The following is a 13,571-nucleotide window of genomic DNA, read 5'->3' as shown; positions in this document are numbered from 1 at the left end:
CATTGAGCCCATCCCCCCCCCACAACCCCTCCAGTAACCCTCAGTTTGTTCTCCATATTTATGAGTCTCTTCTGTTTTGTCCCCCTCCCTGTTTTTATATTCTTTTTGTTTCCCTTCCCTTATGTTCATCTGTTTTGTCTCTTACAGTCCTCATCTGAGTGAAGTCATATGATTTTTGTCTTTCTCTGACTGACTCATTTCACTTAGCATAATCTCCTCTGGTTCCATCCACGTAGTTGCAAATGGCAAGATTTCATTCTTTTTGATTGCCGAGTAATACTCCATTGTATATATAGACCACATCTTCTTTATCCATTCATCCACCGACGGACATGTGGACTCTTTCCATACTTTGCCTATTGTCGATAGTGCTGCTAGAAACATAGGGGTGCATGAGTCCCTTCGAAACAGCACACCTGTACCCCGCGGATAAATGCCCAGTGGTGCAATTGCTGGGTTGTAGGGTAGTTCTATTTTTAGTTTTTTGAGGAACCTCCACACTTTCCAGAGTGGCTGCACCAGCTTGAGATTCTAATTTCTAATGTCGCATTTTTAGTTACCAAGACCTCTCTTTTATTCTTTGAATGTTTCTTTATTTAAATGTAGGCTCCTGTGTCCCTGTTCACACCTAGATCATAGAAGCGATACTTTTCTAACATTCTTCTTTGAGGATGTTCTATTGTATTCCCGAAGCCGTCTTCTCCCTGCACTTTATTTCATGGATGCTGTTTTCAGTGGTTTGCTTTAGTCTCGGTCTTAGATGTTTGCCTTGTATCTGCTGAATGTTAAGAATGAGAGACTGAAAAAGCGAATTTGAAGGTCTGGGCGTGTGGGTGTAGTCTCAGAAAAGGATACTTGAGGGAGGTGAGAAGCATTTAAAACACAGTGCGGTCGTTGCTTGACTGGGGTAGTATAGGGTGTCTCAGGGAACACATGACTTTAGTGGGTATTTGACTTTGATGAAGAGAGCCAAGGGAGCCTGGCTTCATGACTGGGAGTTAGACTCAGCCCATCAAAGAGCATCCAGGCCCAAGGAACGGCATTTACTTACTCACTTATTAAATATCTTTATGTATCAGGCATTGCACCAGGGGTACAATGACGAATAAGAGAGACAAAATTCCTACTTGTTTGCCTTCAACAGGAGAAGACAGATGAGTCCTCAAACGATCTCAATCTCAACTGAAATCTCAATCACGGTGTGAGACAATAAGGAGGAAGCCCCGAGTCACATGCTTTGAATTAGAAGTTTGACTGCAATCCAAAAACCCTGCCAGAGAGGTAAATGATATTTCAGGTATCTTGTGCGTGATGCTGGGTTTTATTGGGCTGGCCTGCAAAAGATCCCCACCATTTACATCATTATAGTTTTCAAAGAAATGCATTAATTTTCTATATCCTGAGTGCTTTGTAGGCACTTTAAACTTTAAGAAATGGACTTAAAACTGCACTTTTTGGAGCACAGCGCTTTTAAAATTTTGGCATTGCCTATAATTTTATGAAAGGCAAAATGCGGAGTTAAATTAGTACCAGATTTTGTCTTGTTGGGGATGATCTCTCCCTTGAAAGCCTTTGATCCTTTGGGCATTGATACTGAGCTCAATATGTTTTCAGCACCATGGCTTTGGGAAAGTCACTTAATTGCTTTGTGTATATTTGTGGTATATTTGTGTGTCTTTTTTTTTAAATGTTTATTTACTTTTGAGAGAGAGAGAGAGAGAGAGAGAGAGGGAGAAGGAGACAGAATCTGAAGCAGTCTCCAGGCTCTGAGCTGTCAGCACGGAGCCCGACGCGGGGCTCGAACTCACAAACCATGAGATCGTGACCTGAGCCGAAGTCTGACGCTCAACCTACTGAGCCACCCAGGTGCCCCGTGTGTGTCTTTTTTTTTTTTTTTTTCATGTGTAAAATGAGAGGACTGGTTTTTCTTGCTCATCTGGAATAGCCATGCACCTGCCCCACCTGGAGTGCGATCAGAAACACCTTGGCCGTACTCACTCCGATAGAACCCAAAAGGGCAATGAATTCCTGCAGGGGAAAATTAATGAAGTAAGAATTGAGAAATGGTTTTCCATTCTACTTTTGTGAGCCATTAGGCGAGTGCCCTTTTCACTCCCTCCCCTGGTGGTTTTGCTCATTTGCAAGGGGGGGTCAATCATACCTGACCTGCTCACTTCCCCCACTCGTGGAGGGGATCCAGGGAAGCAATCAGTGAAAAGTCAAAAGCCTGGCTCAAATTTGAGACGTTTTTCTGGTGATGACCGCATCACGCCCGTGGAGGTTCTGTGGGAAGGCGTGCCCCTTGCCCCCTGTGTTAGGACAGTGGAGCCAGGCTCTGAGAGCAGACCCAGAGGAAACCCTGGATGGTCAGAAAAGGATGTCCCTGAGTTTTTTCTTACCCTCTTTGCTCTTGGCTTCTCAGGGGGTCGGGGGCCCCCAGCAGCAGGCCAGCCCATGGCCTCAGGCTGCCTGTTTGGCAGGCCTCCCTCCTTCCCCGGGGTGTTGACTGCCAACAGCGTGCAGTGAAGACACTTGAAGCTCTCCAAGCGTGGTCCTTCGGTCACCTGCACCAGAATCACCCTGGGGAACTTGTTGAAAAGGCAGCGTCTCTGAGCCCGCCCCACGTACCGACTCAGAAACTCTAAGCGAGCGGCCCAGCGAGTGGTGTTCTACAGGCGTTCCTAGGGATGCTGATAAGGCCCTAAAGTTTAAGAGCCACCTACCTCAGCGACTCGGAATCTTATTGAAATTCCGATTCAGATTCAGAGACTCTGTGGCGACGCTTGGAGAAGATTCGACTCCTCTAACCAGCTCGCCGGGGCTGCTGATGCCTCTGGGTCACCAGCCACGCGGTGAGGAGCAAGGCCGTGGAGGAAGCAGCCGGGAACGAGGAGATGTAGGTTCAAGGACCAGGTCCACGCCTACGTGTTGTGACCTTACAGGCAGTCACTTCCCCCGTCCACCTCCTGGTTTCCCTCCCCACCCCCCCACCCCCCTCCACGAGGGGAAAACAGATGGGGGTCAGACCTTCCCTCGGGTTCTTCCTGGCTCTGATGTTGTCGAGCTCCGGTTTTATGAATTATTCTCAGGACATGTGATATCTGGGGTCCTCAGAGATCCTTGGGCAGATCCCCCACCCTGGGTAACAGAGCAATGGTGTCGGATCGTTAAAAGGAAACAAATCCAAAAGAAGTGGCTTCCTAGGCTGGTCTGACAGCGAGCAGGGACATGTCCCACCAAAGGGTATGACTGAGGGGCTGGGAAGCCCATGTCACAGCCTCTGATACCCCCCAGCGTTCTTACCGCCATGTTTGGGAAGGCTTGATTGGCACGTTCTTTGGCACCCCCAGGGGGGTAAGTTCCTTCATGGCAGAGTGATGCCTCTCAGAGGCACCCCCGGCGTGTGGGGAAATGCTTTGGGGGGGGGGGGAAGCTGACCCTGGTTGTGGAAATCACCCACGTTTAAGATCAAGGGACCCTTCCCCAATCTTCGACAGCCACTTGGTATGTCCTTCTCCCGTGTTACGGGACACGCACCCTCCTGGCGTCCCGCAGCTCTCGAGGTTTCCCCATTGCACGGGCTGACTTCATTTCCAGAACTTTTCAAAAACTCTTGTGGGAAGACACATCAAATTCCCAGGTGTGCAAACTGACCGGGCTGTGGTCATCAACCTTCCCAACCCACGAAGCTGAACCCTGCAGTTTCTGAGGGAATTCTACCGTCCCGAGGAGCTCGGCCTGCTGTGAGGTCCTTTCCGCTTCCTGGGGGAGCAGCTTCCGAGGCACAGATGTTGACGCTGCAGCCCGTCCCCCAGCTGCCCTGACGGGAACACAATTCATTAGTAAGGAACTCTGCCCTTCACTTAGTGTCAATATTTGTTTAGAGGAGAAAGCTGAGAGGGGGAGGCGAATGGTGGGCCAGCGAAATTTTGCCTGCGAGAGAGACGATAATGGACACCGTCCAGCCTGAAGACTGCTGACACAGTGTGTGGCTGGTCCGAGACCGGACGTGGCCCGCTGGGTCCAAAATGGTGCTGATAGGCCTGTCGCAGAATCAGAATTAAGGTCACGTTCTAGCCTTTTCTGTTTGCTTTCATTGTTATTTTTCATTAGTAGTTTTATTAGATGAGTCTGTATTTCTTTTTTTTTTTTTAACGTTTATTTTGAGAGAGAGAGAGAGAGAGAGGGAGGGAGAGCGGGAGCGAGCGTGCGAGCGGGGGAGGGGCAGAGAGAGGGAGAGACGGAATCTCAAGAGGGCCCCGTGCTGCCAGCGTAGAGCCCGGCATAGGGCTCGATCTCGTGAGCCACGGGATCATGACCTGAGCCGGAATCGAGAGTCAGACACTTGACTGACTGAGTCACCCATGCACCCCAACAAGTCTGTATTTCTTGAGGAAGTATTAGAAAAGAAACGATTCATAACCCCTCCATCCACAGATTACTGCTATCATTTTAGCAGATAGCCTTCTGGGCACTTTTTCTTCCCATAAGCCCTATAAGAATGTATACGTATCCACAAGTATTTATATTTTTAGTATAAGTGGGATCATAATGCACTTACTTTTCTGTAGCTTCCATTACAAAGCTATTGCTATATTGCATGCGTCTTCGCATGTCAATATATAAACGCAAACACCACCACGGTGTTTAATGGCTACATAGTGTATCATCATACGGATCTACCATACTTTTTAGAATCAGTGGTTTTTTTCTTTAAATTTATTTATTTTTGAGAGAGAGAGAGAGAGAGGGAGAGAGAGACGGAGCACAAGGTGGGAGGGGCAGAGAGCGAGGGAGACACAGAATCCAAAGCAGGCTCCAGGCTCTGAGCTGTCAGCACAGAGCCCAGTGTGGGGCTCAATCTCACGAACAATGAGATCCTGACCTGAGCTGAAGTCAGATGCTTAATCAACTGAGCCCCCGGGCACCCCAGTGTTTTAATTTTTTAATTTTTTTTTTATTAACATTTAGGCCACTTGTAGTTTCACACCGTGTTTGATGAACATCTAGGCTATTTTCCTTGGCGTAAATCTCTCAATGCAGAATTGGAATAAAGGGTAGGCCCACTCACTATTCAAGGCATTTGCAACATCTTACCAAAGTGAATCTAGAAAAACTGTAGCAATTTACACTTCCATTAGTGGTATATAAATATGTCTACTTATCAGTCTCCTGGCCAAGTAGGGATCTTTAATCCTCTTTTAAATGTTTCAAAATCTTGCCAGTGTAACAAATGAAAATGGCATTCATTATTTGAACCTTGGTTACAAATAGGGGGAACACTTTTTGATACCCTTTGGCCATCTGCATTTTTCCTTCTGTGAATTGCCTGTTCATATTTTTGCTCATTTCTTTTTTAAATCTGGTACTTTCCTTTTTCTTGTGATACGTAAGGATGGTGTTACCTTTTTGCCTGTTATGTATGTTGCAAATATTCTTCTCAGTTTGGTGCTTGCTTTCTGATATGATTAATGTTGTTTTGCAGTGTGGAGATGCTTAGAATTTTTATGTAGGTGAATCTACCCGTCTGCTATTAGCCCTCTGTCTTCTATAGGCTTGCTTCTGAGGTGTCTTAGGCACAGGTGCTGGGGCAGGCTCTCATTTTTTAAGGTTTTACATGGCACTGTTGAAAGTGAGAGTTTAGAACAAGATCTTAACCAGATCACATTGCTCTGAATGGAAGCAACACATGTTCCTCTAGGAACTGCACTGGATCATTAGCAGGTCCGTAGGCATTTTTGTTTCTTTTTAGTTAGCTTTGCTGTCACATATTTATAAAGTCAAACTTCCCAAAGGTTTTTTTTTTTCCTGGAATATTCTTAGCATCAGGAGAGATGGGATACTTGAGTGGGTATCCAGATTTATGGACTTTAATGTCAGTAGTTTCATAGGGCACAAGGAAACAAAGCCCCGTCCTCATTCAGAAAGTCCAATTTGGTATTGTTTGCTCTCTGTGATGCAGCTCAAATTGTGGGTGCCATTGGGAGAATAGTCAATAATTTAATAATTTAATAAGTCAATCATTTAATTAATAATTTAATGTGGTAACTTAACGATTACTTAATCTCATTAAGTAATAAGTAATTTAATAATTTAATGGAAGGGCAGAGTCACTTGGTTGATTGAAAATCACTACCTTTATGATGGTAAAATTGGGATTTCAAACTTTCTCAGAGTCTTTTTTTTTTTTAAAGTGTATTTGCTTATTCTGAGAGAGACAGAGACAGCGCATGAGCATGGGAGGGGCATAGAGAGATGGAGAGGGAGAGAACCCAAAGTAGGTCAGCACAGAGCCCAATGTGGGGCTCAAGCTCATGAAACTGTGGAATCATGACCCGAGCCGAAACCAAGAGTCGGATGCTTAACCGACTGAGCCACCTAGGTCCCCCAAACTTTCTCACCGTCTTGCCATATCCCAGTGTTTGAGGTTTGAGACCTTGGACTTGTCCCTTTTCCTTTCCTTCTGACCTCTTCTGATCCATCACCAAGTTTTGCAGATGCTTTATGAGAACACTTTCTCTTTTTATTATGATTCTTGCTTGCTTTCTGTTCCCATGGTATATCCTCCGCGATGCCCTCATCACATCATGCCCGGGGTATTGCAATAAAGCTGTCGTTCGTCTCTTCTGCTTCCTTTTCGTCTAAAATCCCACTGAGCACAAGCTTCTCCTCCTTGCCTCCTTGCCTTTGATAGCTTCCCATTTCGTACTCACTATTGCTCAGCTCCTGGGGCCCCCACCATCAGGTTCCAATCTGTCTCTCCAGCCTGACCCCTCAGGAAGCCCCCCTCCCCACATTCCCCCAATGAAAGGGAACACCTGCCTCCCCAGTTCTGCTCAGGGCCATTGCCCCCAATGAAACCGCCATTCCTAAGGTCAAAGTTCCCAAGGTTGCTTCCTGTGCAAGTTTCCTTTGTATTCGAGGAGTTGAGACACTTCAGTGGGTGTCTAGCTCTAGGCTTTTTCTCTTCCTGCAGATCTTTAGAGAAATGATTTCTTTCACGGACACTCAAACTATCCAGTGTATTGTATCCAGTGTATGGCCCAGTGTTTGTATTGTTATTTCCCATCCTGTTTCCTTGATCTCCCTTTCTGGTGACATCAGCGGCCTCAGAGGACAGGGAAGCATCTCTGACCTCTGTGAATCACCAGTCCCTTTCACTAATACGTGTTCCGTAAGACAGTTCACGGCAATTTCCCTTACCGACTCGTGGAAAGCGTGCCTATTGGTTGCTCAGGAAGTTAAATAGAGAATTATAACATGACCCAGCAATTCCACTTCCACGTATATACCCCGAAGAATTGAAAACAGATGTTCAAGCAAATACTTGTGTACAGATGTTCATAGCAGCCTGTTGACGACGGCCAAAAAGTGGAAACGACTCAAGCGTCCATCAACAGATGATGAACAGCATGTGGCATCTCCATCCAGTGGAATATGATGAATAGTCATATAAAAGGAGTGAGGTGCTGATCTATCCTACAGTGGGGATCAGCCTCTGAAACATTATGTTAAATGAAAGAAGCTGGAACACAAAAGTTGGATGTTGCATCATTTCATTTATGAAACACCCAGAATAGGTACCTCCATAGACGCAGAGAACACCTTGGTGGTTGCCAGTGGCTGGGGGTGGGGCAGGGATTATGGGGACTGATACTCCATGGCTACGGGGTTTCCTCTGGGGGTGATGCAAATGCCCTTGAACTAGAGAGAGGTGAGACTTGCACCACGTTGTGAATATGCCCTAAGTGCCATTGAATCGTTCACTTTCAAATGGGCAATTTTAGGTTATGTGAATTTCACCGCGATTAAAAACAAAAGGCGAGGGGAGAAGCCTTGTCTGTTGCCACAGGAAGTTGGAGTGACTGATGACTTACCTAGCACTAAAGACACCTGGGACCTGTCCTTGTCTTGGTGGCCACTGGATTCTTTCCAGCGCCTCATGGGAATGTGTTGTGGAGGTGAGCCGTGGCCGCTGACAGTTTTTTTTTTTCCGCCCCCCCTCCCCCCACAGCATTTGTTACAAGTTCCGGAATTCATCTTTGATGTTACATGATGAAAAAAACAGCTCTCCCAATGTTGTTCTTCTCAGGGAAGAAGGACAGGTAAACCAAGGTTTCAGGACACCCGACAGCCACACTTTGGCTCTGGTTTTCCTCCGAGGTGCTGCTGTGTCCTGATTTTGCTGTGCCCCTCCCTCCATTCCTACACCTCCTGACCCTTTCCCACCACTTCCCTCCAGCGCAAGGTAGACGCTGAGCTTGAAATGATTAATCAAGCTATTAGAAGGAGCTCCGGAGAGTCTGGGAAAACACCGTGGAGGGATGGTTTCTGCTCTATTGAAATGCAAATATGCAAGCTGCACCCCCCTTGGTGATGGACCTTGGAATGATGTGTTTCTGGGAAGCCCTGCTCCCTCCCCTTCTCCCCTCACCTTCCCATTACCTTGCCTGGCTGACCACCGGCTTTGGGTCGAGTGCGGTTGGCCAAAATCAGTTTGAAAAGAGCACAGCTAAAGATGTGCCTCAAGCAGGTTGTAAAACTGATGCTTCCTTTACGTGGAGGCAGAAGAGAGAGGTAGAGGGGACCGTATGTGGCTCCGCCCTTCACAATTTTGTGCTTCTAGGGGCTCAGTTGGTTAAGCGGCCAGCTCAGGTCGTGATCTTGTGGTTTGTGAGTTCGAGCCTCGCGTCAGGCTCCGTGCTGACGGCTCGGCGCCTGGGACCTGCTTCGGATTCTGTGTCTTCCTCTCTCTCTGCCCCGCCCTCACTGGCACTCTCTCTCTCTCTCGCTCAAAAATAAACATTAAAAAAAAAAAAATGAAAACTTTGCTTCTAAGGTTGCACACTTCAGACTACCCAAGAACCGTTCATTGAGCACCTACAGTGTACCCACCACGGTGACAGAGGATAAGTGTTTCGTGATGCATCGCTAAGATGCAGTTTCTGCTCTCGAGGAGTTTCATGGTTCTTTGTCCCACAAGAGGCAATCGCTGTTACGCTCTGACTGCTGTGAAAGTCATGGGGTAAAGTGATGTCAGCTTTCGATAACGAAGATCCTCAGCCTCTTCGTTCCCTATGTTGAACGCCCGCATTTATTTCCCTTTATGGGGTTCTCTAGACTTGCGGCAGCTGAAATAGTTCTAGGGATGAGACGTGGTAATGGAAAGAACGGGGGGATAGCCTTAACAGATTGGCCTTTCCAGCTCTGAAATCATCAAAGAACCCCCTGTGTGGGCAGGAGGTGTGGCTCCAGGTGGGAGGGGTGGTCCTGGAATGCCTTGGTTTCTGCCAGGGCTCGCCACGTGTGGGCTTGCATGGCTCTGACGTTGAGGGCTCCTTTTGACATCTGCTGTGGAACAAAGCCCCCCGTGCTTGAGAGGGAGCCCTCTCAAGTTGGGACTGAGGGCTGCTGTGCACATGGCTGGCTCGGAAAACCTTCCAAGACCACAGTCTGCTTGTTTGCACAGCGTGTTGCTGCCATGTTCACTTAAGGGGCCTCAGAACAACCAGGGCTCGGAAAAAGCAGCCGCCGTCCTGGAAATGCCTCTCGAAAGGCCTCGGAGAGACCTGGGGGTGGGGGGTGGAGTCAGAAAAGCACGGTGTTGGCCATCAAGAGGGGCGCCTCTTTGACCACGCCTGCCTAATGATGTCTCTGGGCCTCGTGCTGTGTTACATGGTTGTCAGGCTGGGTTCCATGTGGCTCTCTTCACCTTGGATACGAGGAGGGGCCTGAACTGGCTGAGTTCTTTCTTCCCCCTGGCCCCCAATTGAACTCGACTAAAAATGAACCCAACCTTGCCTTCCTTGTGGGAATATTGTTATTACTGTATCTGTTGGGTTGCCTGGGGGCATGCCCGGCTTATCTCTGTTGTCCTGGGGGAGCTGCTATTGGTGCGTCTTTGCACCCCCCCCAAGAGTTCTAGTTTGGACATACGTTATATGAGCACCTTAATTAGCGATGACCTGCGACAGAGGGCCTACAGGCCAACTGCTGTGCATGTGTTTCCTTGGTCAGCTTAGTCAGGCAGGGCATGCACCCTGGGCTCTTCCTTGGCTCTCACCATCCCCTAACGTCTTGTTCCTATTTTGTGTTTGTTCCGTGACAGCCTTTGTTGTCTTTGACACGTGCAGCCCTTGGCCTTCAGGAATAAGCTACACTGCTCTTCTCTCGGCCTTGGCCAGCTGACATATCTATCTCTTGGGCCGGCTGAATGGAGATGGGGAAGGTTGGTGGGGGGCCCATCAAATTGGAGGCATGATTGGAGTGGGGTGTGGCAGGAGGAGGTACAAACAGAATGGAAAGGTGGAAGTAAGGTGTGGCCCTTTGGTATAGGTTCAAAGGCCTGCAGCTTATGATCTTATTTCCTAATCTGTCTGGATCTACTTCAGGACCCCTCCCCCAGATTTGGGGAGCCCTGCTTAGTGCAGCGCTAATCATGCCCCTGGATTTCTGATGTGTCAGTAATACTTTGAGCCGCAAGTAACAGAAAGTCACAGGCCACCTTCCAGTGGTGCCAATGGTGGCTCTGTCCATGAAGACGAGGAATCATCGTGTGTAAGAAGAACCAGTGGGCTTGACCTGGCACAGCAGTCATGGCAGCATGCTGGGCCAGCCCCTCTGTGGTACTCTTGTTCTCTTCCTCATGATCACAAGGTGGCTGCAGGGACACCAGTCATTTGTCCCTACACTGGCATCCCAAGTAGGAAGGAGGGGGTAGAAGCAAAGATTTGGGGGTTGACGTGGGTGTCCGATATATCCCTCGTAGTTGCAAGGACTAGAAAACATAAACCGAAGTAGACGAAGAAAAACAAAAAAGGGAGATGCGTGTTTGTGTGGCACACGACGCCATTTTGTGTTTCTAGATCCACAGTTTAAAGGGTGCAGGTAAAGTCTATCCTTCCTCCTCTACTTCCTCTATGAAGTCTCCATTCCAAGGTGTCTTGTTGTGTCCCCAGAGCTTGAGCCTTGCATGTTCACGATGTCGAATCCAAGGGAAGGGAGCTTCTGTTCCCCCCACGTCTCAGAGTCCCAGAATGGAGGCTCACTGGTCCTAAGTGGCCTGACTTAACCAGTCACTGTGGCCCAACGGCATGAAATATGCTGACTAGCTTAGTCTAGGTCTGGGGTTGGCAAACTATGCCATTTGTGCAACTAAAGTGTTTTTGGAACCCAGCTGCACTTCTTTGTTTATGTGTAGTCTATGTCTGTTTTGAGCTGCAATGGCAGATTTAAGGAGTTACATCAGAGACTTTATGGCCTGCAAAGCCTAAAATATTTACTATCTGGCCTTTTATAGAAAAAAGTGTGCCAACTGGCTTTGGTCTAAGTAATGGATCCTACCCTTGGAGAATAGGGTGGAGTCAACTTACCCCAGAGCACACGGACTAAAGGTGGTAATCGTTCCCCAAAAAGGTCCCCAAAGAACATCAACTTGCCACAGGAGTGGGGTGAGGACACTGGACCCTTGTTTGACAAGTGTTACTATGGCAGGTATGCGTTAACGGTGGTGGTTAAGGAGTAGGGTCGGGGGTGTTGTCCTTGGCTAGGAGTTTGTTGGATTTTCTTATTTCTCAAGGAGCAGGCACAATTTCAGCTCAATGGGAAGATTTGCTTTCTGGATCCGGAAGATTTTACTGTGCTGTCAGATGGTTAACTGGGTGTTATTCTGAGCTTTAAGATTAACTTTGGGGAAGTATACCGGTGACCTAAAGCATGTCTAAAAGTCGCTGGAAGACAAGTCGAGAAGTAAATACAGCCGGATGGTGTACGGGTAACTGACTTATCATCTGTATTGCCAAACTTAACTGTTGAATTAAGCAGTGTGTACCTAGAGGACATTCCTGAGTGGCCTGACATAGGGACAATATAAGGCCTGGTCCTTTTGAATATTTTAAGCATTTTGGATCGGGGGGCGGGGGGGAGGAAAGAAAGTGTATGCTTATTAAACCCATCGGACATAGTAAATACATTGGATGGTGACATGACATTTTATAAATTTCCTGATCAGTGGAAATAATAGGTTGAAAAAAAAATAAGAGGGGATTTATCAGTATGGTGCTGGGTCAACTGGGTAGCCATATGGAAAAGAAAAGTATCTTGACCCCTAACTCACACCATACACAAAATCAGTTCCAGATGGACTACAGATTTAAATGTGAAAGGTAAAACAATAAAGCTTTTAGGAAAAAAGCATCTCAAGAGAACACCTTCATGACCTTGATGTAGGAAAATATTTTTTTGAACCAGAATACAAAAAGTGCTTGCCTTAAGGGGAAAAAAATAAATGGAACTATTTTCAAACTTAACAACTTTTTTTTTTAAAAAAGGGACCATAAAAATAATGAAAAGTCCACAAATAGAGTGAGAAGAAATTCTTTGTCCCTCTTTCTGCCTCTCACTTTTTCTCTCTCTCCTATCATTTTCTGTCACCCAGCAAAGGACTTTCACCAGAAAAATAAAAAGCCATTCAATGAGTCAGTAAGAAAAGATGAGAAAGTCCAGTAGACAAATGGGGAAAGGACTTCCCCAGACAATTCAGAAAAGAAAATATCTAAATGGCCACTAATTATAGAAAAGGTGCTCAACTTCATTAATCAAACGGGAAATGCCAATGAAAACCAGCATGTGAAAATGTTTCATAATATCGACTCACGCTAACCATATACATGCTCTATGACTCAGCCGGTTGATTCATAAGAATATACCCAACAGGAATGCATACATAGACTCACCAAAAGACATATGCTAGAATATTCATAGCGGCATCATTTGTAATAGTCGAAATGGGGAAACCACCGTGTTCCCCAACAATGGCATGGATACAGAAACTCTGCAGGATGCACACAACGGAATACTGTAGAACCATAGGAATGGGCCCATAACTGCAAGGGTTGAATAGGTTGGTGTGTAACATAGTCAGGAAATGCTTTCTCTCTCCTATTACTGATTTATTCATTAATTTAACAAATATTTGTTGAACGGCAGGCACTGTTCCAGCAAAAGAAGTGCAGCAGTGAATAATTCAATGGCCTTGCCTGCTTGGAACCATACTGTAGGGACAGCAGGCAGGACATGTAGATAGAGCTACCTATCTATGTACTTCATGTCCTTACATACATAAAGGGATGTGGTAAGAAGTTGCTACCAAGAAAAAGTAAGGCTGGTAAGGAGTAGAGTATAATGCAGTGTGAGGGAGTGGGGGCAGTGCACATCTGGGGAAGAAAGGGCTCTTGGCAGAGTTCGTGGCAAGTGCAAAGGCCCTGAGGCAGGAGTAAAGGCGTCATGTTGGAAATGAAAGGAGGGAGGTCACTGTGGCTGGGGCAGGGAGCAAGAGGGAAAGCAGGAGGAAAAGAGGTCCCAGAGCAGAGGGATGGGTGGGGAGAGGCAGGGTCTCATCATGCGCAAACCTCCTTACACCAGTCAGAGGCTTTGGAACTTCTGTTAGGTGTGTGTCCATTGGCGGCATTTGAGTAGGAAAATGAGGTCTAGTTTTCTGTTCCTTATGCTTTACTGTTTCTTGTCCTTCTCTCCTGTCTGTGCCTTACGTCCCCCAGGAATGATTTTGCCTC

This window comes from Herpailurus yagouaroundi, unplaced genomic scaffold, assembly GCF_014898765.1.
Source record: "Herpailurus yagouaroundi ecotype Mexico unplaced genomic scaffold, PumYag 208, whole genome shotgun sequence".
Classification (NCBI taxonomy): Eukaryota; Metazoa; Chordata; class Mammalia; order Carnivora; family Felidae; genus Herpailurus; species Herpailurus yagouaroundi.
This window is presented reverse-complemented; position numbering follows the sequence as displayed.